At 37.7% G+C, this 25,867-nt stretch overlaps 1 long non-coding RNA gene across 1 annotated transcript in view; it reads right to left on the bottom strand.

Annotated features, from left to right (window-relative positions):
• Positions 1-25,867, bottom strand: part of LOC138988643 (uncharacterized) — an 824,542-nt gene that overhangs the window by 593,828 nt on the left and 204,847 nt on the right. The window contains exon 3 of the long non-coding RNA XR_011464915.1: positions 11,716-11,762. This is a non-coding gene — a long non-coding RNA (uncharacterized lncRNA). The remainder of the gene's footprint in view (positions 1-11,715; positions 11,763-25,867) is intronic.

Below are 25,867 nucleotides of genomic sequence, written 5' to 3'. Positions count from 1 at the left end.
ACACACACACACGTCTATGCAGGTGCTATTTTTTTTATCATTTTCAAAGAAAAGAATTGGGCAGTTTCAAAGTCACTGCTTACTGCTTATAAAGCACAGGTCATGAATGTTTCATTGATACATCTCAGATGTTATCTTTTATGAATGAAGGGTTTCAATGCAACTTGATTGTGACAATTGTCTGCCTACAGGAACTCAGAAGAAAAAAGAAAACTATTTTAAGTGGGCGTTTCCTGCATGAATAAAAGGATTATGATGATGCATTGTCAATTTCAAAACTGCAGTTTTTAAAAAACCATGACCACAACCACATCATTGAAAATACCATCATCCATCAGTCATGTACTCTTCCTACACCATGGAACTTGGCATGAAATTAATTTTGGTGACATCTATATTTCTGATTAATTTTTTCAATGCAGAAAATGCACAATCATGACATTTAAAGAAATGAACATTGATGCATATTGCCTCAACTTAGAGAAACGAATAAGAGCAAAGTTCGTCATTTACAAAATATACACAAAACAGGGTTTGTATGAAGGGTTTACAAATGCATTTAATTTTTTATTGAGATACATTCACAACCCCTGTTGACATTCATGAAAATTACTCAAGGGTACTGAGAAAGAGTAGGCCTTTGTGTATACTCATACATTGAAGCAGTAGATCTGCATACTCTTCAAAAAAACCATTTGTTTGTTCTAGTGTTAAACTGAGTTAAAATCACTGGCACACATTGCATGAGGTAGAGAGGAAACCATGGTTGACAGGAAAAAGAAGATTCAAGGCATTAAGTAGCTCAAGATACTCTTCCATAAACTGTGTGTTTTCCTTTATCACCCAGAGCAGGAACTAGTTTCTTAATTACCTTTTCTTAAATGAGAATTATCGTGTCACTAAGTGGAGAGAGGGATGACCACAGGATAGTCTCAGTGGCTCTTTCCTGATTGTCTGACAAGAAACTGCAGCAGGAGAGATTGCCCATGGCCTCAACTTCCCACAGGATCTCCAGGAGCTGAAAGCAGTCATCTGCAAGGCCCTGGTCTTGGCTTGCAAGACTATTCTCATGCCTACAAAACCCTCTATTTTGTGCCCAGCCTATCAAGAAAGGGAGTATAACAGGAGCTGGATGCATCCTGCACATAGACCCAAATGCTCCTCTCAGTAAGACTATCAGGTCCTGTGAGCTTCAGGCATCCCTGACTCCTCTACTAATGACTCCAAGCGGAATCATGGGACACTGGCCCAACCCTCCACCAACACAACCTGCCTCGGAATCTTTTTCCAGAGAACGGTAAATTTTTCTTGGTATTTTACAAGTTTATTAGATAACAGTTTGTCTGTAAACAGAAAATAACTTTCAGAGGAAAAACATAAGTATACCTAACTTGAGTATTCTCTATGCTAGGAAATCAGAGGCTCTGTCATCTGTGTATTTTTAATCAAGACCTAGGATGCTAGCAGAAGGCACAGTGAGAAGAGAGACTGGGGTTACTGAGAGAAAGCATAAAATTAAAAACTTGAATCTTTGTCATCACTATGATTTGCCTCAGAGAAGGCAATGGCACCCCACTCCAGTACTCTTGCCTGGAAAATTCCATGGGCGGAGGAGCCTGGAAGGCTGCAGTCCATGGGGTCACAAAGAGTTGGACACAACTGAGCGACTTCCCTTTCACTTTTCACTTTCATGCATTGGAGAAGGAAATGGCAACCCACTCCAGTGTTCTTGCCTGGAGAATCCCAGGGACGAGGGAGCCTGGTGGGCTGCCGTCTCTGGGGTCGCACAGAGTTGGACACGACTGAAGCGACTTAGCAGCAGCAGCAGCAGGATTTGCCTATTGAGGTTTTTAGCATCTTTCGGTGATACAAGTAGAAACAAAAGAATTGAATGTCAGGCAAGGTGTTGCAGAAGTTTGTAGTGTTATCTACAAATACTTCTGAGATAAACACAACTACTTCAGGCAAATACGTCTGAACACTTGGAAAAAAATGCCTCCCATCCCATATTCAAAACTGAGATGAAATGTCAATCAGGCTTTCAGGTTTTCTACTTACTCAAAAGTGAAACAAGCAGCTGATCTTTAAGCAGAATTCAGCTGAGCAGGATTTGACACTGATGTTTGAGCCACATGTTTGGGGACACCAAAATCACAGCTCTCATCTAAAGAAATTCATTATATTCATTTATTTCAGTGTGTCCATTTGGACGAATGACTGATGATCCTTCAGCTGCTGTTTTACATCACAGCATTTCACAGTAGAGTATGATGGCAGTTTACATCTTTTTTTTTTATTTTTAAACTTTACATAATTGTATTAGTTTTGCCAAATATCAAAATGAATCCGCCACAGGTATACATGTGTTCCCCATCCTGAACCGTCCTCCCTCCTCCCTCCCCATACCATCCCTCTGGGTCGTCCCAGTGCACCAGCCCCAAGCATCCAGTATCGTGCATTGAACCTGGACTGGCAACTCGTTTCATACATGATATTATACATGTTTCAATGCCATTCTCCCAAATCTTCCCACCCTCTCCCTCTCCAACAGAGTCCATAAGACTGACCTATACATCAGTGTCTCTTTTGCTGTCTCGTGCACCGGGTTATTGTTACCATCTTTCTAAATTCCATATATATGCGTTACTATACTGTATTGGTGTTTTTCCTTCTGGCTTACTTCACTCTGTATAATAGGCTCCAGTTTCATCCACCTCATTAGAACTGATTCAAATGTATTCTTTTTAATGGCTGAGTAATACTCCATTGTGTATATGTACCACAGCTTTCTTATCCATTCATCTGCTGATGGACATCTAGGTTGCTTCCATGTCCTGGCTATTATAAACAGTGCTGCGATGAACATTGGGGTACACGTGTCTCTTTCCCTTCTGGTTTCCTCAGTGTGTATGCCCAGCAGTGGGATTGCTGGATCATAAGGCAGTTCTATTTCCAGTTTTTTGATGGAGTTTTCTACTAAGAGTACCTACCGTGATTCTGCAATTCACAAGAAGTTTGGAGAAAAGGTGTCGCTACGTTCAAAGGCAGAGTGAAACTTTGATGGAACTATGTGAGAACTTGCCAATACTTCATAATTTGTTATCCTAATAGCTACAAAATTAAGTCTTAGCAGCTAAATGGTCGTATGATGTTTCTTGCCCTTGGATTGTCTCCCTTCTGCACTGCACACTGAAAACAGGGCAAAGTCTGTACTGAAGGCATTTTGGACTGATGATGGCTGCTTTGGGGTTCCAATTGCTGTGGTGATGTATACTGATCCCCAACCCTCTCAGCTAGTTATGACTATTCTACTGTCCACTTTAATTAACACATTATTGACCAGAGATGTATTATGGCCATAAGCATTAATTTCTGGAAAAATTCCCCAGTCAGTAATATGTTAAGAGATAGGACAGGAATTACTATTAGGAAGGGTATGTGCTAAGAAAACATTTCCTTTTGTTTCCAGCATCTCAGCAGTATTATAATTTGCTGCAGTTTCCAGTTTCCTTAGACCATAAGCAGAGAAACATGGCAGATCTTCACATCTGGGTGCATTTGAACCCTGAAAAGATTACTATGTAGCAAAGTACTTAAGAATCTGAAGAAGTTCATAAAGCTAAGGGACTTCTGCACACATCCAAACAGATAATGGCACTGTAGTTTATTTCATCTGCCAACATCATGTATTAAAACTAGAAAGACTGTGGTCTTCAAGAGTCAGACCCAACTAGGTAGGTAAACTCACTCTGCTAAGGGTTAAGTGACCTTGGTTTACCCAAATGTAGTTTTCTCACTTGTAAAATGTAAGCAAGTGTATTGCCTTCATGAAGTGTTTTTTTTTTTTTTTTTTTTTTAAATATGAGAGATACGGATTCTGGCACTGCTGCTGCTGCTGCTGCTAAGTCACTTCAATCGTGTCCGACTCTATGCAACCCCATAGACAGCAGCCCACCAGGCTCCCCCACTCCAGGCAAGAACACTGGAGTGGGTTGCCATTTCCTCCTCCAATGCATGAAAGTGAAAAGTGAAAGTGAAGTCGCTCAGTCGTGTCCGACTCGTAGCAACCCCATGGACTGCAGCCCACCAGGTTCATCTGTCCATGGGATTTTCCAGGCAAGAGTACTGGAGTGGGGTGCCATTGCCTTCTCCTCTGGCACTAGAGTAAGTGAAATAATTCTATTTGATAAGTAAATGCAGACCCATTGATGCTTAGTGAGAGATTGTTTATGATGGAGCCAGAGCAATGTCCCAGATCCTCTATATGGGGTATATAGTCCTCTCTGTATATACATCAACAGAATTACTGCTACTTTTAGCAATGTGTGTGTATGCGTATTTAATTCAGATGACCAGGGGTTGGGGCCACTTCTACTTAGCCAAGACAGCTCATCCCCGCACCACTTCCTCCTTTCTCTGAATCTTTTAGGCTCCCTTTTCCTCATCAGGAAACCTGAGCTTGGCTAGGAACACTGACGTTTGATCCTGTTGTGAAACATTGGTGCTTTTCTTGCTTGGACATCTCCACAGTGGGAAACCCTCCTTCTCTGTTGTACTTAATCAGTATCACCATATTAACAACATTTCTTACAGCAAAAGGCAGATAGAATCATGTCTAATGATTAAGAGAATTTGTTCATTCTATTTACTGTCAGTTGTCAATGATACAGAAGTAAATAATACAATCAAGGTCTTCACTCACATGAGCTCAAATTCCAGAGAGGGGAAGAAAACATAAGTAAGACATAAACAACTAATTTGGGTAATTTGGGGCAAGACACCTGGCTTCTGTGAGCCTTGGTTTCCTCATTCTCAGAACCTGGGGATTCTTTTTTTATAAGATCCATCATTAGCTGGAAAAATTTAATATTAATATACAATATCAAAATTTTCACTACAGGTACATCAAAGAGCTACATGTAAAAGGAAAATGATAAAACTTTTAAAATAAATCTAGGAGAATATTTTATAACCTTACACTTCAGGAGATCTTCTTAAATAACAGTAGATATTTATAGGTATAAAAATAAAATGTAGATATGTTTCCATGAAGAAAAACTACATAGCCATAGACCCCATAAGCAAAGTCAAAAGATAAAGAGAAAAACACTTTAAACAACCTGTAATATTGCAAATTTAAAAAAAAGAGCTCTAAAATGTATAAACTACACACTATGAAAAGGGACAAATGCTATGAAAAGATATTTTACATATGAGAAAATACTGAAGAATCACAATTTCATTAGTAGTTAGAAAAATATGGAAATTATAAAGATAAGAAAGTGCCAAAATTTTGTCCAAAAATTTGATAAGATCTTTAAAGACTGACAGAATTTAGCACTGATAAGAGCTTAGGAAAATATTTTCTCTCAGACACTGTTGGTAAGTTTAGAAATTATGATAAATTTTTGGAAAAAGTAATCTGGAAACATCTATTAAACTACAAAACTGCCTAACTTTTGCCCCCCAAATCTGACTCTGGGAATGTATCCAACTGAAATGAAAGTATAAGTTCTTTAAGATAGGTAGATGGATGGATGGATAAACAGACAGATTTATAGTAGCATTATAAGTAATGGGGAAAAACTAGAGGCAGCCCGGTTTATACAGAAATATTTTAATCAATTAGGTTATATCCATTTAATGAAATCCTCTATGAGTTCTGAAAAAGGATTAGACAGATTTGTATGCATTAACTAGGAAAAAAGAGTACACTAATATTGAAAAAGTTAATAGTATATATTATTTGATCATGATATTTTAAAACTGTATGTATAAATGAATTTTATACTTTTATATGCAAAGAATACAATAGTGAAAATTTTGAGATTTGTACAAGTCAGACCCTAAGGAATTCCCTTTCAGAAATAGGTTTAAAGAACAAAATAACAATATACCTGCTTACAGCAGGCATTCTTGTATTGTTTGGATATTTGCTATATAAGTGTATAAGACTTTGGAAGTCAATTTTTAAAAAATGCACACATAATGTGGTAAGGACTTGAGCAGATATATATGCAGAGACTAATGGAGCACAAGAGGAGCTATCCACCTTTCTGAAGAAGTCAGGAAATTTCTCATTCCAAAGGCAGCCTGTGAGCTGAATTTTGGGAAAACTACATGAATGTAACTTTCAATGGTTTATAATTTTGGAGATACATTATACAGACCCAAACCTCTCATTAGTCAGTTCAGTTCAGTCACTCAGTCATATCCAACTCTTTGTGACCTCATGAAATGCAGCACACCAGGCTTCCCTGTCCATCACCAACTCCCAGATCTTGCTCAAACTTATGTCCATTGAGTCAGTGATGCCATCCAACCATCTCATCCTCTGTCATCCCCTTCTTCTCCTGCCTTCAATCTTTCCCAGTATCAGGATCTTTTCCAATTTTGATTTTACCTTCAAAGTATTTCTAAAATCTAAATATCTCTAAATATCTAAATATCTCTACAACATACACTCTTCTGCACTCAAGTAACTTTTAAGCCTATATACAATACAGGCTTATTGTATTGTATAAGACAATACACACATATCGTCACACACACATTCAAATTTAATCAAAATACAAACAATTTAAATTAAAACTACATCACACATCCAATTTAGATTGAAAAAAAAAACATGATCATCAACATCAAAAAGTCTGAACATAACAGTATTTGATGAAGAGATGAGAAAACAAGACACTTTCAAATCCTGTGGGTGGGAGCATAAATCGATACAAACTATGGAGAGCTGTTTGGCAAAACCTGGGGAATTTAAGATTTGATACCACTTTCAATTTCTAGAAATGTATCCCACAAATATACTTACATAGGTACACAAATGTACATGTTCAAAAATGTTCATGGAAGAAATCTTCATATTAGCAAACGGTTAGAAATAATGTAAATATCTATCACTGTAAGTTGAATGTTAAATCCATAACAGAATACTATATAATCTAAAAAGAGTAAGGCAGGATTATCTACTGATGTACTACATAAAAAACAAAGTAGAGTGTATTAGTCTAATTTTAAAATATACATATGTATGTCTATATTCATCTATTTCTATATACATACCTACATATAAACATGTATACATATACACTTTTATATACACAGACTCTCTCCCTGAATAGATTCATAACAACCTATTCATTACTTAAACAACTTCAGTAGCTTCTCACTTCTTCAGAGGAAAAAAAAAAAAAAAAAGCAAATTCTTTACTACATTTTGCATGTTCTCTCATGTCTTGCTAACTAATAAGTATCAAATTAAGACACTACTCAGCAATCAGGCTTCCCTGGTGGCTCAGTTGGTAAAGAATCCACCTGCAGTGCAGGAGACCAAGGTTTAATTCCAGCATTGGGAAGATACTCTGGAGAAGGAAATGGCAAACCACTACAGTATTTTTACCTGGAGAATCCCATGGACAAAGGAGCCTGGCAGGCTACAGTCCATGGGGTCACAAAGAGTCAGATATGACTGAGTGACTAACACTCACTTTACTCTCAGGACTCTCAGAGTCCTCAAAAGAGAGTCAGCAGCCATGAAATTAAAAGACGCTTACTCCTTGGAAGGAGAGTTATGACCAACCTACATAGCATATTCAAAAGCAGAGACATTACTTTGCTAGCAAAGGTCCGTCTAGTCAAGGCTATGGTTTTTCGATTGGTCATGTATGGATGTGAGAGTTGGACTGTGAAGAAGGCTGAGCGCCGAAGAATTGATGCTTTTGAACTGTGGTGTTGGAGAAGACTCTTGAGAGTCCCTTGGACTGCAAGGAGATTCAACCAGTCCATTCTGAAGGAGATCAGCCCTGGGTGTTCTTTGGAAGGACTGATGCTAAAGCTGAAATTCCAGTACTTTGGCCACCTCATGCAAAGAGTTGACTCATTGGAAAAGATTCTGATGCTGGGAGGGATTAGGGGCAGGAGGAGAAGGGGACGACTGAGGATGAGATGGCTGGATGGCATCACTGACTCGATGGACGTGAGTCTGAGTGAACTCCTGGAGTTGGTGATGGACAGGGAGGCCTGGTGTGCTGCGATTCATGGGATTGCAAAGAGTTGGACATGAGTGAGGGACTGAACTGAATTGATAGTAAGGAGCTAGACTCAGATGTGCTTTGTTTGGATTCTAGCTTTAGCCAGATCCTTTGGGGAGCAAAAGGGCCAGAGGCTGACTGTGGACTGCCCTGGTATGAGGGAATTTGCTTGTTGGGTGGGGTGGCTTTCATTTAATTAAGGTGAATCTCTGGGTAAGAGGAGCTGTGAGCAACCAACGTTTATAGCAACTAAGGGACCAATAAGCTGGCCTGGTAGAGGAAATCTAGATGGGCAGAATATCACCCATGTGGATGCAAAATTAATCAGTCTATCTAGGAAAGAAATAGATACTATTTCTTAGCTAGATACTATCCTATGCAATGTGGTTACACTAACAAATGCTCCTTACTCTTATGAAATGTGCATTCTAGTGGCCAGTGAAGATAATAAGCATATTCATTTTAGACAGCTATACATAGTAATAAGAAAACTAAATAGACATTATGATAGTAATTATTGGCTGTTTAGTGTTAGTCGCTCAGTTGTGTCCAACCTCATGGACTGTAGCCCACCAGGCTCCCCTATGTATGGGATTTTCCAAACAAGAATACTAGAGTGGGTTGCCATTCCCTTTCTCCAGGGGATCTTCCTGTCCCAGGGATCAAACCTGGGTGTCCTGAATTGCAGGCAGATTCTTTAACTCTGAGCTACCAGGGAAGCTCTGAGAGTAAAGGAACGGGAAATTTAGGAAAGGTTCATTTGAGAAGATGAACAAAGGTTCATTTGTTCACTTGAGAAACAAACTGTAGATATCCCTGAACCCTCTGCTTCTGTGAAAGTGGACTAGCTCTCACCTACTGTTAGAAGATGCAGTCCTGTGCCCTCAATCCCACGCTTGCGTGAAGATGAAAATACCTCAAATAAAGCAAGGTTTTTCCAAGACAAGGCATGCCCTGAAGGATTTGTCCCTCTATCTCCCGGGTCATCACATCCATAAACAGAGTCAAGTCACAACATGGCCCATATCTGAAATGCTGGGCGTACCAAAAGAGAGATTGTATGTTGAAAGACCTGTAGGACCTAACCTGTACCTAGCAACAGGAACCAGGAGAGCGTCCCCAGGAGTGGATCTTGAGGATGCTATGTAAAAAGTGAAGTACTATAAAGCTAGATAGAAGAGTTTATCAATTAGGGATACTTTTCCATCACACTGAAATTAACACCTGGCAAAACTAGCACTGTTAGCATACCACCCTCTCAGTTTCTTACGGGGCCATTTCCCCTTTTATCAACTTATTTCTCCTAAGCAAGTCATTCTGATCAAATGAATAAATGAATCGTGGCCTAAGGCCCCTGTCAATGGTGGGCCACTGGAAACCACATGGAACCACGGAACACGCAGATGAACACTCCCTCAGGAAATTTCCTTATGCAGAGGGTAACACAAATTAAGTAATCCTTGATAATCCTATTTAAAAACAGACGTTTCTACACAGCAAACTCCTCCTCAATCATAGTCTAGCTCAGTTATCTCCTTTTCATGGTCCTTATTCTCAACCACTGAAGAAAAATTGTTCTTTCATTTTGGTTCCTCCAGCACTTTATTCTAACTTATGTTACACCACTTAAAATACATTATATAGTTATAGATGATGTCTAACCATCTTTATATTCCCAGCATTTAACATAGTGGTTGGTACATAGAAAGTGTCCAATACTTTCTTTTTTTCTTTTCTTTTTTTTAATATAAATTTATTTATTTTAATTGGAGGTTAATTACTTTACAATATTGTATTGGTTTTGCCATACATCAAATATTAAATTTAAATAATATGCCCTCATGTTATCAATAATAACAAAGTTAACATGTGTCAAGAATTAATAGGTAGGTTTGGTTCTTGTTTTGTTAAATTTTCCCCTACCCTCAACTCTGGTTTTTGCATTAATACTTTATTAGAGTTACAAGAGTTTTTAATTCATGAAAGTGGATTAACTGATAGAGTTTGATCAACCATGCTGGCAGCCTCGTCTGAAACAGGAAAAAATATATTTTATGTATTTTATCTTTTTATAATTTATTATAAAATTTTCAAGCATTAACAAAGTAAAGAGAAAATTATAAAGACTATCCTCCTTCAACAATTACCAATTTGTAGCCAGTCCTATTTCACATATTTTTCCACTTACCCCGCTACATAGTTATTTCGAAGAAAATTGCAGATGTCATATTATGTCACCCAAAAATACTTCCATATATACCTCTAAATATTAAGGACTCTTTATAAAAATTATTTTAAAAAACAGAATTCAGCTTAGTAAATTTTGAAGATCTTATTGGCTTTCTTCAGTAAAACATGAATCAGGCAGGATTTAATCTAGCAGATAGAAAGGAACTCCTAGGAATGGTACAAAATGAAAGACTTTTACGGGCAGAAAGTAGCAGGAACAAGGAAGTATACTAGGCTTAAAAGCAGAGTGGTTATGGAAAGACTGCTTTCCTTCAGAGGATGGTGGGGTCAGAACAATTACCTAACTAGCACTGATCATGTGATTCCCAACCTATGACCACATTTGGAGAGAGCCAAAAGTATAATTAAGCCTCAGTTTGGTAACACAGGATCTGGCACAAGCCGCCCCATTTGGTGCCTGTTGTTTTGTTTTTAACAAACATAACCACAATATGATCATCATTTCTAAAAACTTACCTTGATATATTCTTAATATTATCAAACATTCAGTCAGTGTTCAATTTCGGAGGGTACTTTTAAGCATTTCAATTATATCATGGACAGAAGGCGCTAAACATCTGCTCATTTTGCACAGGCTAGAGTGAGAATGTTCATTGTAGCAAGGATGTAGCCTCATGCGTTCAAGTAATTCTGCAGTGGCGTTATTCACAATAAGGAGTTAAACATCATTTTCACTATCAGAAAGAGAGGAACAAGAGTAGAAGAGATTCTTCAAGGTCCATCTCAGCTGGGCTTTCCAGGGAGTCCCAGAGAGATGGTATTCCAACTTCTCTCCCCACTGATGATCACAGTCAAGGGCTAATTATAATACAGGAACATGTGGCAGTTACATATTTTTGTGCTAAACATCCAATTCCATCTCTTTATTATGTAATTACTGATTGATTACTGGAAACTAAAGCTAATAAAGAAGTGCTAAGACTCTCTTCCCCATAGGAGTACAGTAATAACTCTGAATTATGCAGTATTTTAGAAAATGTATTAAAAAATATCCTATTTGCAATTTAAATACTCAACAGTTCTCACATTTCTATTGCATGATGGAGTAACAATCGTTTTTACAGTGAGACCACCACAGAACAAGGAATTAACACAAATGTCTTACCTTTTCAGATTCTTCCTCATACACTGCTTTGGAGGTGAGAATGCTGGATCTGCTACTCCCCTACCTAAAGTCATATTTTAAGGAAAGTAAAGCCATTCAACTAACCATGATTAACTATATGCCTCCCTAATAGCAAACAGTTTTCTGAATATTCTACTCTTGAGCCTTTTGTCTTTGCATCAGATGGACTCAGCTTAAAACTTACATAAGGATAATGGCTTTCCAAGTGAGAAAATTAAACAAGCAGAAATACAAATAATATCTTGTAGTGGTGAGAAAAAAGAGCCAAAACTGTAATCTCTTCTGCTCTTTGCTACTTACCAGTTTTGCGATTTAACCAAGTCTCCCCTCTGGATCTGATTCCTTGCCTGTAGAACAATTGTAGGCAATGAATTAGGTCATCTTTAAGAACTATTGCAATTAAGGACTATTTCAATTTAGTTCTACTTAGATTTTGATTCTTTTATCCCTAATTCTTTATTTCTTATTTTCTTTGTTATGAAATAGATATTTTATAACATCTGTTATCAAAAGATATTTCATTAGAAAAGCTGTTAGAATATCATCTTAAACCATACTCTGTTCAGTCGCTCAGTTGAGTCTGACTCTTTGCAACCCCATGAACCACAGCATGCCAGGCCTCCCTGTCCATCACCAACTCCCGGAGTCCACCCAAACCCATGTCCTTTGAGTCGATGATGCCACCCAACCATCTCATCCTCTGTCATCCCCTTCTCCTCCTGCCCTCAATCTTTCCTGGCATCAGAGTCTTTTCCAATGAGTCAGCTCTTTGCATCAGGTGGCCAAAGTATTGGAGTTTCAGCTTCAGCATCAGTCCTTCCAATGAACACCCAGGACTGATCTCCTTTAGAATGACCTGGTTGGATCTCCTTGCAGTCCAAGGGATTTTCAAGAGTCTTTTCCAACACCACAGTTCAAAAGCATCCACCATAATCAAGCATAAACCATACTCAAGACTAGCCAAAAAAGGAGGATCAGGTTGACCATTCATTGGACTAGAACCATAATTTATTCTTCTAATTTGCACATTTGAATAACATTTTTTCATAAAGAATCTTGTTTATTGTCACTTGTCAAGTGATACATAGTACAAAGATTCATTGATATAAGTTCTAGATAGGTAATAGAAAAAAATTATTATTGATGCCAAACTTTTTAAACTGATCTATACAGGTTCATCTCACATAGCAAACTAAGGATTCATAGATTTCCTGCTACACAGAACAATTTTCATATGAAACTTTCCTCTGGAACCAAGTAATGATTTTTTTGTGGATATTTTGCTTATATATTTTTCATATGGAAAATACATTTTAATAAGAAGAAATACAACCCATCCCACAAATATGAGTCATTGAATAAAACATAGCCAGACGGACTTTGAATTATGATTGCAAAACAAATACAACAGCAAATGGGCTTAAAGGAAAGCTTATACCCACTTAGGTGGGAGGAGAAGGGAAAAGCAGGATGGGGAAAAATTCTTCAGAGAAAATCATGCTTGAGCTCAATCTTGGCAAATGAATAAAAAAATAAAAATTAAAGATAGGAAGATATTTCAAGGAAAATAAGTGAGCAGAGGGAAGAGAGAAAATAAGAAACATTGTCCTAGGTGTTTTCAATGTTCTTGTTTAATATTCACAGCAATCTGAATATGATAATTATAATTTTATAGATGTGGAAACTGAGGTTCGGAGAGATTAATTAACTTACCCAAGGTTACACACCTAATAAATAGCAGAGTCAGTCTTCATATCTAATTAAATGACTTCAGAGTACACTGTACTGGGATATTCATTTATTGAAACACCATTTGTTGAGCACTCACTGTGTATCAGAGAACAGATTAAAACCAGTGATACAAAGATACAGCCCCTATTTGTAAGGAGCTTTTTGTGCTCTTAGAAACAGAAAACCTCAAAGCTGATCTGCAATAATCTCACCAGCCACTTGCTTCCTGCTCTCCTCAATACCCTACAGGGGACCCTGAGTTCATCCTCATTATGACCAAACTATGGGTCCCTGTTCTGCACTAATCTGCTTTGAGATAAGGATTTTTTTGGTACAAATAGAAATTAGCACAGGGTTGCCTAAAAAAACAGCTAAGAGATGCTTCTGTCTTAAAGGAGTTGCCACCATCCCTAGAAAAAGTCCCTAGAGAAACTCAAGTGTCTTACTCCTCCAGTTTCCTTCATAGACTCTGAGCACCTTGAATATATATTCAGGAGCAGCAACGCCTAGCCTGGAGCAAAAGCACCCAGGAAAAAGATGGATCCCCTCTGTCCCTTACTTGATAAAGCTCTAGGAGTTCAAAGTGAAGTAATATCTCCTCATGTTGTGCTGTGCTCAGTCACTCAGTTGTGTCCAGCTCTTTCCGACCCCATGGACTGTAGCCCACCAGGCTCCTCATTCCATGGGGATTCTCCAGGCAAGAAAACTGGAGTGGGTTGCCAGGCCTTCCTCCAGGGGATCTTCCCAACTCAGGGATCGAAGGTTTCCCACATTGCAAGCAGATTCTTTACTGTATGAGCCACCAGGGAAGCCCAAGAATACTGGAGTGGGTAGCCTATCCTGTCTCCAGGGGAACTTTCCAATCAAGGAATTGAACCTGGGTCTCCTGCATTGCAAGTCAATTCTTTCCCAGCTGAGCTACCAAGGAAACCCTAATATCTCCTCATAGCTTTCTTCTATTGACATTCTCTTTGACCCTAACAATTCTTTTCTCCCCACTCTTTATTTTCATGCTTCTTGATATACTAACAGATAAAGTAAACATCCTCATTCTTAAGAACCCTAACTAGAAACATCACTGTGTTTCCTAGTATTGCAAAATTTACCCACTTCCTCCAATCTCAAAGTGTGTTGAGCCTAGTGTGTGCCCAGTCTCTCTGTCTTGAGCACTTCCTGGGACCTAATAGAACAAGGCTTGTCAATAGACTTTGAACATTGAGTAGAAGGGATGTCCAGATCTCAAGGGCTTGTGATATAATATGGAAGTGTTTCCAGTTCTAGATGACCATTAGAAGCGATAATTTCTGCAGAGCCCTGCTCTGAGGTGCAATTGTCAACCAGATAGAAAACCTAACTGTCCATTATCATCTTTAACTGGATTTGGGGAATCCAAATCCAAAAGAGATGCCTTGGCCAGAGATGGAAAAGACCACCAAGACTGAGTATTTAATAAAAGATACATACACACACACTTTTAAATCTGTTTGGCAAATACCTTATTTCCATGCTTTCATCTTCCAGCTTTTAAGGATATGGGAGAGACCTTCAATATTGCTTTTAGGATAGAATTGTGAATGTGAGGAGGGGTTGGAGTGGGAATAGAGATGGTCTACAGCCTAAAACATGAACTCATTTTAATTTGCCTTTTCATTCCTTAGATGAAGCTTAGGTCACTTCAAAAAATTTCTATATATACCTGTTTCTCCTTGATTTTCTATTAATATATATTGGAGGAGCTTGGTACATTTGATTGCTAGAGTTGCACTAGTAACCTATGAAAAATCAAAGTCAAAATCACCTTAGCAACTGCTTAAAAATGAACTGAACTTTATTAACTGTAAATGTTGCCAAGCTATGTTTATTTGCCTTCTAACTTTTAATATATCCCAAATGACAAATTAAAGGCTATTAAACCCTGACTTGTTTTGAATATCTCTTGGAAGTCTATTCTTTTATCAAAATAAAATGGGACCCAACAGTTCAAAGACATAAAGTTTGCTTTATTGCAAGCAAACATAACTAAAATATTAGAAATTAGGAAGTAACAATTTTCTGGAAAAGCTTAATATTTTCTTACCAGCCAGCACACTTGCTTTGCAAAACCTTTCAACTGAACAATGGTTTGTATTATCCTCAGCCTTCATTTTTCCTCCAGATCCTCTTTTGTAGGCATTTCCTAGCTTTCTCAACTCTGCTTGACAGTTTTGTTATTTCAGGCTGATTTTCTGCAATTTTACTTCTCTGCTGTCTGGATGATTTTATTATTTGCCATATTCTCTTTCATATTGGGGTTTATTCTGGTTTTGGCTTGCTGGGGTTTTGGCAGGCTACTGCTATAAAATACAAGAGGTTTGGAAGCTATGCAGATGGCAAATGTAGTGTTGTGTGCTTTCATTCATGATGGGCTTCCGTCTTTTTATAACAGGCAGGAAAACTGCCAACTCTTATTTCCTGTGCCCACTTCTGACATATTTAAGCAAGACTGCAGTAGTGACTTGCAGGACTGTAGGCTTTTTAGTTTGGGTAGGCTATCCTTGGTGCTTGGAATTTAAAAAGAAAGTTTCTGCTGATACTCAGCATTAATCTTCTTACATGTGTTTTCTGTATCAGTATGTATTTAATGAATCTGTTTAACTTTGAAGTAAATATCTTCTTCCTTTTAAAAGGGTTAAATGATTACCTAACATTTTCTTTTGGTTTTTACTGTTTGTTTGTTTTTCCCTAAGCCAGTACACATGATAACAATTACACTTACTTCCCAAAGAACATCTTGCCAAGTATTACTGTTAAAATAATAAGACCTGCTCTTTCAATTGAAGTTTAATGACCTTGTTTCCAGAAATGGCACCTTGAAAAGAAGCATCACTTCAGTAGGCAGATTCAAGAGCATAAATTTGTAAACAATATTTCTTTTCAGAAAAAGGAGAACAACTTTGCTGCACCATGGAGCAGATATTTAGGACAAAGAGTGTTCAAAGTACAATCCTCATAGCAGTAGTGAAATATTGTTTGGCATTGTTAAGGAAGGTACATATTCTTGCCATGGAACTACTGCAGTGTGAGAAGTGGAAATAATAAAGTTATGCCAATGCCTCAGTATCCCTTAACTGGTTTTTATTTTTCCCTGCAGGAACATGCATTAGGGAAAACATAATTTTAATAATTTCTGTTCAATCTAAGTCCTGCACAAAAATATATAAGCACTAGAATGAAAAACAGACCTTCACAAATTGAGCTTCATATTCTCTGGCATACTACATCGTGTTTATTGATTTATGGGCTCCACTAGAAAAAAGGCACACAACTTTGCTCCTGGTCACACATAAATAATATGACAAATAATCAGCTGGTCTAATTCTACTTATGCCCTCACTCAACAGGAATCTGAATTCAGTGGGAATTCTGAATGAATAATTAATGGTGTCCTAACCATGGAACACAAAAGCAAGGAATCCAGATGTCCTGGGAGACTTCCAATACCTCACCCAGAACTTGGGCAATATAATTCTCCATCACAAAGACTCTATTTGTAGCTAAACATCTGCTTTCCTGGTCTTGTCTACAAAATGGTAACACTGTTCTCCCCACTGTTTATATGTCAAACAAATAATATCCGCACCTACTCCCAGATTCCCCATGAATGGCAAGGTACCACTCTCATATGAGAACCACTGCACACAATGCTGCTTGGGAAGTTCTTCTAACCTAGGTCCCTAAAGTTACAAAGATAGTTCTGTTACATATTAAGGAGCCCAACCACAAGGCTTGCACAAGCTTCAGGTAGATTGTTTTTCTATTCTATGAATAGACATTTTGCATTACTATTCAGTTTATTTAATTTGATCAAAATAATAAAGAGGATCATGCAGATAGATATAAACATAAGGTGCTTGGGGCTGGTGCACTGGGACGACCCAGAGGGATGGTATGGGGAGGGAGGAGAGTTCAGGATGGGGAACACATGTATACCTGTGGCAGATTCATTTTGATATATGGCAAAACCAATACAATATTGTAAAGTTAAAAAATAAAATTAAATTAAAAAAAAAGAAAAGAAAACAATTTCATCAGGATCTAACGCATTTTAATGAGTAGATAATTTGTGTCTACTTGTATTTAATTGTACATTCAGTTAAATTGAATTAAGGTATGAGGGCTAAAGTTTACCTGACCCTAAGACCATCTATATGTAAATATGAATATATGCTGCTGCTGGGGCTGCTAAGTCACTTCAGTCGTGTCGGACTCTGTGTGATCCCATAGACGGCAGCCCACCAGGCTCCGCCGTCCCTGGGATTCTCCAGGCAAGAACACTGGAGTGGGTTGCCATTTCCTTCTCCAATGCATGAAAGTGAAAAGTGAAACTGAAGTCGCTCAGTTGTGTCTGACCCTCAGCGACCCCATGGACTGCAGCCTTCCAGGCTCCTCCATCCATGGGATTTTCTAGGCAAGTGTACTGGAGTCAGGTGCCATTGCCTTCTCCGATGAATATATGACTAAAGGTCTAATTTCACTATGGGGTACTATGAAGAAAGCTGAGCGCCGAAGAATTGATGCTTTTGAACTGTGGTGTTGGAGAAGACTCTTGAGAGTCCCATGGACTGCAAGGAGATCCAACCAGTCCATTATAAAGGAGATCAGTCCTGGGTGTTCTTTGGAAGGACTGATGCTAAAGCTGAAACTCCAATACTTTGGCCACCTCATGCAAAGAGTTGACTCATTGGAAAAGACTCTGATGCTGGGAGGGATTGGGGGCAGGAGGAGAAGGGGACGACAGAGGATGAGATGGCTGGATGGCATCACCGACTTGATGGTCAAGAGTTTGGGTGAACTCTGGCAGTTGGTGATGGACAGGGAGGCCTGGCGTGCTGCAATTCATGGGATCGCAAAGAGTCGGACATGACTGAGCAACTGAACTGAACTGAAATATACTACACAGGATATTCAAATGGAAATATTACCAGCCTCACTTAAATTTTTCTGATAACTAGGGTAGAAAAAAATCATTTATGAAGTAATAAAGGATAGATTTCTTGAATATTTTTCAATAGAGACTTACCTGCTATGACAGACATTTATTGACTTCATATCAATCAATGTGAGTATTTCAAGTTAGGAAGTTTAGCTTACTTGTCAATATAACTAAGGAAGTGTGGCTATAATAACATGCTTTACTAAATGCTTTACTTAAAAATATCATATTTCCTAAAATACACAGAAATAGACTTAAGGACAGGAAAATACATTCCATGTTTTTGGATATGAAAACACAGTGTTATAAAAATTATAACCTTCTCTAATTTACTTCATAAATTTAATACAACCTCAAGAAAATATCATAAGAATCATTTCTAAAGCTATACTAGTTCATTTTAAATGTGTATGGAAAAATAACCAAAGGATAGCCAGAGAAATCCTAAAAAGTTGGGGGTGGTAGTACTTCTTCCAGACATTAAAATATGTTATAAAGCTTCTATAACTAAATTATATGGTATTGGCACATGAATGACCAGACTTAATAGTGGAACACGGTAGAAAGTCCAGAAACAAATCCTCGTCCACAGGGAAGCTCAACCTTAATAAATACAGGATCTCAAATCAGAGCTCAGAAAATTGTATGCTCATATGGAATAGTGCATACTTGGTTCGTTGCTCACATTATACATTGTGATAAATTTGAATGCATCAGAAACTGAAATGTGAAAAAAAAAAGTGACCAGATATGTACTAGAATAAAATGGGTAAATTTCTTTATAATAAAGACTGGAGAATATTTTCCTAATTATGATCAATGAATAGAATCAATAAAGAGAAGAGACTAGTAAATTTCTGTACATTGACAAAACAGTGTCTGCATAGCAAACACAAACATCATAAGATTAGAAGACAGAGTCCAAACTAGAAAATAAAATACCAGTAACATATCAAGATAAAAGTTTAATACCTTAAAAAAAAAAGTTTAATACCTTAGAAAATGCAAAGAACATTAAATGTTTGAGAAGAATAAACACAAAAAGCCTCCTTGAGAATTTAAAAAAATTTTTTTAATGAAACAAAAAAAGAAAGACAAAGTATATATAAATGTGCGACGGAGAAGCCTGGTAGGCTGCAGTCTATGGGGTCGCTAAAAGTCGGGCACGACTGAGCGACTTCACTTTCACTTTTCACTTTCATGCATTGGAGAAGGAAATGGCAACCCACTCCAGTGTTCTTGCCTGGAGAATCCCAGGGATGGGGGAGCCTGGTGGGCTGCCGTCTATGGAGTCGAACAGAGTTGGACACGACTGAAGCAACTTAGCAGCAGCAGCAGCAGCATCCTCATTCAAATACAAAATGCAAAACTATTCTCAGACATAATTTCTCAACAATTTAAGTGCAAACATCTAAAATTTTGGCAACATACTCTGTGGTTAAGGAACCAGTACTCTTATACACTGGGAATGAAAAACGAGACAACCCAAGGGAATTTGATGTCTAGCAAAATATATATAATTACCCTTATCTCAGCAATCTACTAGGAAATTTCTTTAAAATACACTGACAGTAATACAAAATGTCACATACAAAGATCATTCATTGTAATGATATTTTTATTAAGAAAATACCGGTGGGGGGATCAATGCCTATATATAGGAGACTGCTTAAATAAACATGAATTGAGTACTGTTTAGCTATCAAAATGAATGAGGACAACCTCACTCTACTGTTAAACAGTGATCACCAAGATAAGTTGTTAGGTGAAATAAACCAATGTGTTGAACACCTTTTATAGTATATTTGTGTAAAAAAAAAAAAGAGGATACAGGAGTTTCTTAGTATAGGTACAAACACATGCACACATGTGAGTGAATGCACGTTTATATATATGTATATGTCAGTTCTGTTCAGTCACTCAGCCATGTCTGACTCTTTGTGACCCCATGGAATGTAGCACGCCAGGTTTCCCTGTCCATCACCAATTCCTGGAGCTTGCTCAAACTCATGTCCATTGAGTCGGTGATGCCATCCAACCATCTCCTCCTCTGCTGTCCCCTTCTGCTCCTGCCTGAAATTTTTCCCAGCCTCAAGTCTTTTCCAATGAGTCAGCTCTTCACATCAGGTGGCCAAAGTATTGGAGTTTCAGCTTCAGCATCAGTCCTTCCAGTGAATATTCAGGACTGATTTCCTGGAGGATAGACTGGCTGGATGTCCTTGCAGTCCAAGGGACTGTCAAGAGTCTTCTCCAACATCACAGTTGGAAAGCATCAATTCTTCTGCGCTCAGCATTCTTTATAGTCCAACTGTCACATCCGTACATGACTACAGGAAAGACCATAGCTTTGACTAGACAGACCTTTGTCAGTAAAGTAACCAAAAACTAATTTTTAAATTTAACTTTTAATTAGTTTGACAGAAAAATAATCAAACTGATTACATGGACCACAGCCTTGTCTAACTCAATGAAATTCTGAGCTATGCCATGTAGGGCCACCCAAGATGGATGGGTCATGGTGGAGAGTTTTGACAAAACGTGGGCCACTAGAAAAGGGAATGGCAAACCACTTCAGTATTTTTGCCTTGAGAAACCCATGGACAGAATATGTATGTACATGTGTATATATAGATATATATAGCATATGTCGGAGAAGACAATGGCACCCCACTTCAGTACACTTGCCTGGAAAATCCCATGGACAGAGGAGCCTGGTAGGCTGCAGTCCATGGGGTCGGCTGAGGGTCGGACACGACTGAGTGACTTCCCTTTCACTTTTCACTTTCATGCATTGGAGAAGGAAATGGCAACCCACTCCAGTGTTCTTGCCTGGAGAATCTCAGGGATGGGGGAGCCTGGTGGGCTACTGTCTATGGGGTCGCACAGAGTGAGACACAACTGAAGTGACTCAGCAGCAGCATAGCATGTGTATGTGTATATATCCACACACACACATATATGTACACTAAGTCTTTGCATACATACATATTATTTAAAAAACAGAAAAATATACTAAAACTTGTTACATATAAGAGAAACAAGAATAAGGAGAAAGTTATACTGCCATTTTGAGTTTTTACTTTGGAGCACTGCAAATATTTTACATAAATAATAAACCAAACTAAAGTTAAAAAATGAAAAAGTACCTCTTTATTTTGAAAAGAAATTGAAGCAAATGAATTTAGCTATGTTAAGTTGGTGGAACAACCATATAAAGAAATTGTGTTGAGAGATTAAAAATAAAATGCTTTCACTATACAGTCCTTGTGGGTTATATCCTAAGGACACAAAGAATGAAAAAGAAATCTTCAATTATACTCAGTGGTCTTATTATTTGTAGAAAAGACAGCATGTTATTTTGAAACTATTATGAGCATATTGTGGATTAAAAGGACCATGTAATTATGTTAATGCCACTAGGAAGCAAAATTTTCAAACTAAAGGAGGAGGAGGAGTGTAAAAATCAAAGTTAAGTACCCTAATATCTGCAATTTGAACTACTACTATTTCTGTGAACTCATGAAATAATTTTTGTAGCGCAGTACCCCCTTATCCACAGAGGCTATGCTTCCAAGACCTATCAGAGGAGGCCTGAAACTCTAAACATACTAAACATACTATGTTTTTCCTATACTCAGCAGTAGAGGTGTGGAGTCACATTAGATTATTGGATCACCAGGGATTTCCCTAGATCGACCCTTCACAGGAAATATGGGGAATGAATTAAAAAGATAAATTAGTAAATCATGCCACAAAGGAAGGTCACATCCAGAATGTAAAAAATTTGTCCAAATCTAGTTCATTTTTCAACAAATAAATGGCAAAGAGGAAAAAAAATAGAGAAAAATTGCCACAAAGAATAGAACTTTACAACTGAGGAAGTGTGATGCACGGACTTTGTTTAATTTTTGCTTTAAAAAATAGTAAAAAGACATGTTTTAAGTAATTAGGTAAATTGAACATGGACTAGTTATTAGATATTAATATTATTAGTTATGGTAATGAAAAACTCATCAGCCATCAGTAATAATATTCTAAAGAATTTATGGAGTCTGGAATTTGTTTTTAAATAATTTAGAAAAAATTGGGAAAACAGATGACACAACATTGCAAAATGTTGATAATTGTTGGGGCTGGAGGATGTGTAAGTTTATTAAGCTATTTTTTACTTTTGTCTGAACATTATTATAATACACTTTTTTAGAAGTCTACTGACTGGCAATTTCTAGCTTATGTAACTACTAGTCACTATCCCCTTACAAGCACTGCAGGAACTATCCCCCAGCATAAGATTCAGATTATATAAATTTCTATTGCTTGTTTTTAAAAACTAATATTGGTTTTTAGATCAGGCCTGGTGCATTTGCAGGCAATTTTCAATATGTTCTATGTCTCATACTTTCTTAGTCCATTAAGTAATATTATCCAGAAATCTTTTATATTTTTTTGTAGTGAAAAATGAAACAAAATCTGAATAGTCCCTTGTTTCTATTTAATGTTTTACCCCAACAATTCCCAAGCTACAGATCCTGAACCTCTGGCAAACCAGATCACAGAGAAAACCATGAGACCTTGGAACAAACACTGTGTAGCCTAATTTTATACATATAAGTTGTATTATATATAAAGTTAACTGAAATGCCTTTATGATTGATAAAATACAATTTCAATTAATGAACATTTAAACTGTGACTCATTTTATGTTTTGACTGATAGATTATAGACATTTTTTTTACATTATCAAACAATGCCCTAATTCTTGACAATACTGAGGCTGTCTGACTACTCGGTTCTGAGATTCCACAGTGTTTAATTGTCCCGCATTTTAGGAACAGCAGCGATTTTTTGTTTTTGAGGAGAGTGATTTCCAAATGTCTTTATTGAAAAGATTCCCTAAGGATTCATCTTAAGTGGTCCCTCATTTTCCCTGAAACTAAATCCTCCCTACAAAATGCCAATAGGTTGAAAAAGTCTGCTCCGGTCTGTGTAAGAAGGATATCAGAGGTGGAGCTCCCTGGAATTGCACAACATAATTACTGAGCACTGGAACTTTTGTCCCTAAGGTTACAAGATGCAAAAATACCATCCTTTTTAAACCACATAGAGTACAAAACTGTGCCCTCTTATGGTATAAACTGAGTATGTACTGGATTTTACCTAAATCTGACCTCCAGGGTAAGTGACTATAGGATGTCAGAGGAACAGGACTGAGAGAAGGAAATACGCTAGATCCAAGTGACTCCACATACTGGTGACTGGTTGCATATTAATGACGGTCGTGTATTTATTAGACTATATGAAACCCTGATTAGTTTTTCTGGATACTTAACTGTCTGGTAAATGCCTGCAATAAATTGTTTATACTGTTCTTAAGAACAAGATAACTCCAATTTGAGTTTCTTTTTTCCTTTGATGCGCTCTTCCAAATGTTTTCCCCTTATTAAAATGAGAATTATCAGGTGTAGTTTTAAGTATGTGATGGTATAATGCTTTACCAAATAAAATGCTAGATTCTTATTCTTGGTCCTTCTTTTATGAAATGTTAAATCAAATGCCATGTATGGGTTACTGTGTACATAAGGAGGCTATGATTCACTGCAGAGCTTCCTCTCTCCATAGACCAAGATGATGTTGTAGAAACCCTGGACCTAAAGCCTTAACATGCCAATGGCACCATTGCTATCAGAATGAAATGCAGAAAAATATTTAAGGAAGATAAAGAGATTAAGTCAATCACTATTACAAAGAAACCTGAAATTAGAATATTGGGACTATCACAGTTCAGTTCAGTTCAGTCGCTCAGTCGTGTCTGACTCTTTGCGACCCCATGAATCGCAGCACGCCAGGTCTCCCTATCCATCACCAACTCCCGGAGTTCACCCAGACTCACATCCATCGAGTCAGTGATGCCATCCAACCATCTCATCCTCTGTCATCCCCTTCTCCTCCTGCCCCCAATCCCTCCCAGCATCACAGTCTTTTCCAATGAGTCAACTCTTCACATGAAGTGGCCAAAGTACTGGAGTTTCCGCTTCAGCATCATTCCTTCCAAAGAAATCCCAGGGCAGATCTCCTTCAGAATGGACTGGTTGGATCTCCTTGCAGTCCAAGGGACTCTCAAGAGTCTTCTCCAACACCACAGTTCAAAAGCATCAACTCTTCGGCACTCAGCCTTCTTCACAGTCCAACTCTCACATCCATACATGACCACAGGAAAAACCATAGCCTTGCCTAGACGGACCTTTGTTGGCAAAGTAATGTCTCTGCTTTTGAATATGCTATCTAGGTTGGTCATAACTTTCCTTCCAAGGAGTAAGCGTCTTTTAATTTCATGGCTGCAGTCACCATCTGCAGTGATTTTGGAGCCCAAAAAAATAAAGTCTGACACTGTTTCCACTGTTTCCCCATCTATTTCCCATGAAGTGATGGGACCAGATGCCATGATCTTCGTTCACTGTTTTGCTTAAACAAGTCTTTGCCTAGGTCTCTATGCATGCTTGTTTTCTGTTTTTAAGATAGTTAAAGAAATTCATTACTAGAAGATATTTCTATGTATGAAAGTCTTCAGCTGCCAAGAACCAATTATTCTATCCTTAATTTTGTCTTTAGCCAAATAAATTTTAATATTTAATATTCAAAGCTAAATTAGTTTAAGATCAGAGATGGAAGAGAAATTCGTTTTTCTAGAGACATGGCAGATGACAGACTCAGCACCATTTCCATTGATTCTACATGTAATGACCAGACCTCTGGGTCACTTTGATAAATCTGATAACTATAAATTCAGAGGTAAAATGAAGAGTGAAAAAAGGAGTAACATGAACCCAAGATTAAAGTGACTACCTAAGAGACTAGTTAAAGTAGATTAGTTCCCCTGTAAGAGTCATTGATGACATTTCAAAGAACAAACAGGCCAATATGGAATAATAGAAAGCAAGAAAGTGCTGTCTGATACAGGTAACACTTAGGATAGGTTTTATTATAGTATTGCTTTTGTCTCAGAAGCAGAAATTCTCTGCTCATACCCATTTGTGCCATAACTGACTAAAACAATGAATTGCTTTCCATAGAAGCCCAGTTTGGTTTCTTCACTGGTAAAGTAGAAAATTGAAAAGAGAACTCCCCTTGACTATAAAACTAACAGAACTTGTTTTCTGAAGCATAAGACTATACCTTCGTTGAAGTTAAAGTACTATGGCAAGTCTAAAACTATAGAATAAAAACTAATTCTGATGTTAGAAGTAAAACTGTCCTATGAAAATCACTACTTTTGTCATTAAGTCATTCAGAATTTCTGGTTAAAAAACTAATTTTATTAACCCTTTTTCTTATAATTCAAAGATAAAACATCACCTTTCTGATTATACCAGACAGTGAGTGTGTAACTAACAGGACTTATACAGAAGAACCACTGGGTAAACACCTATGAATTGATTAGTTGATGCACTGAAACTTCCATTCACACTGCAAAAACTGCACTTCAGTTTTTGTGTGTGGGGGCACTCAGTCATGTCCGACTCTTTGCAACCCCATGGACTGTAGCCCACCAGGCTCCTCTGTCCATGGAATTCGCCAGGCAAGAACACTGGACTGGGTTGCCACTTCCTAATCCAGAGGATCTTCCCAACTCAGGACTGAACCCACGTATCTTGTGTCCTGCACAGGGAGGTGGATTCTTTACCACTGCACCACCTGGAAGCCCTGGTTTTTCTCTGGCTTGCTATCTGTAATGTGTTTCCTGTATACTTT

The sequence above is a fragment of the Bos mutus genome, chromosome 7 (assembly GCF_027580195.1).
Source record: "Bos mutus isolate GX-2022 chromosome 7, NWIPB_WYAK_1.1, whole genome shotgun sequence".
In the NCBI taxonomy this organism is placed as follows: Eukaryota; Metazoa; Chordata; class Mammalia; order Artiodactyla; family Bovidae; genus Bos; species Bos mutus.
Note: the sequence above shows the minus strand (reverse complement) of the source record. Positions and strands in the feature narration are given on the sequence as shown.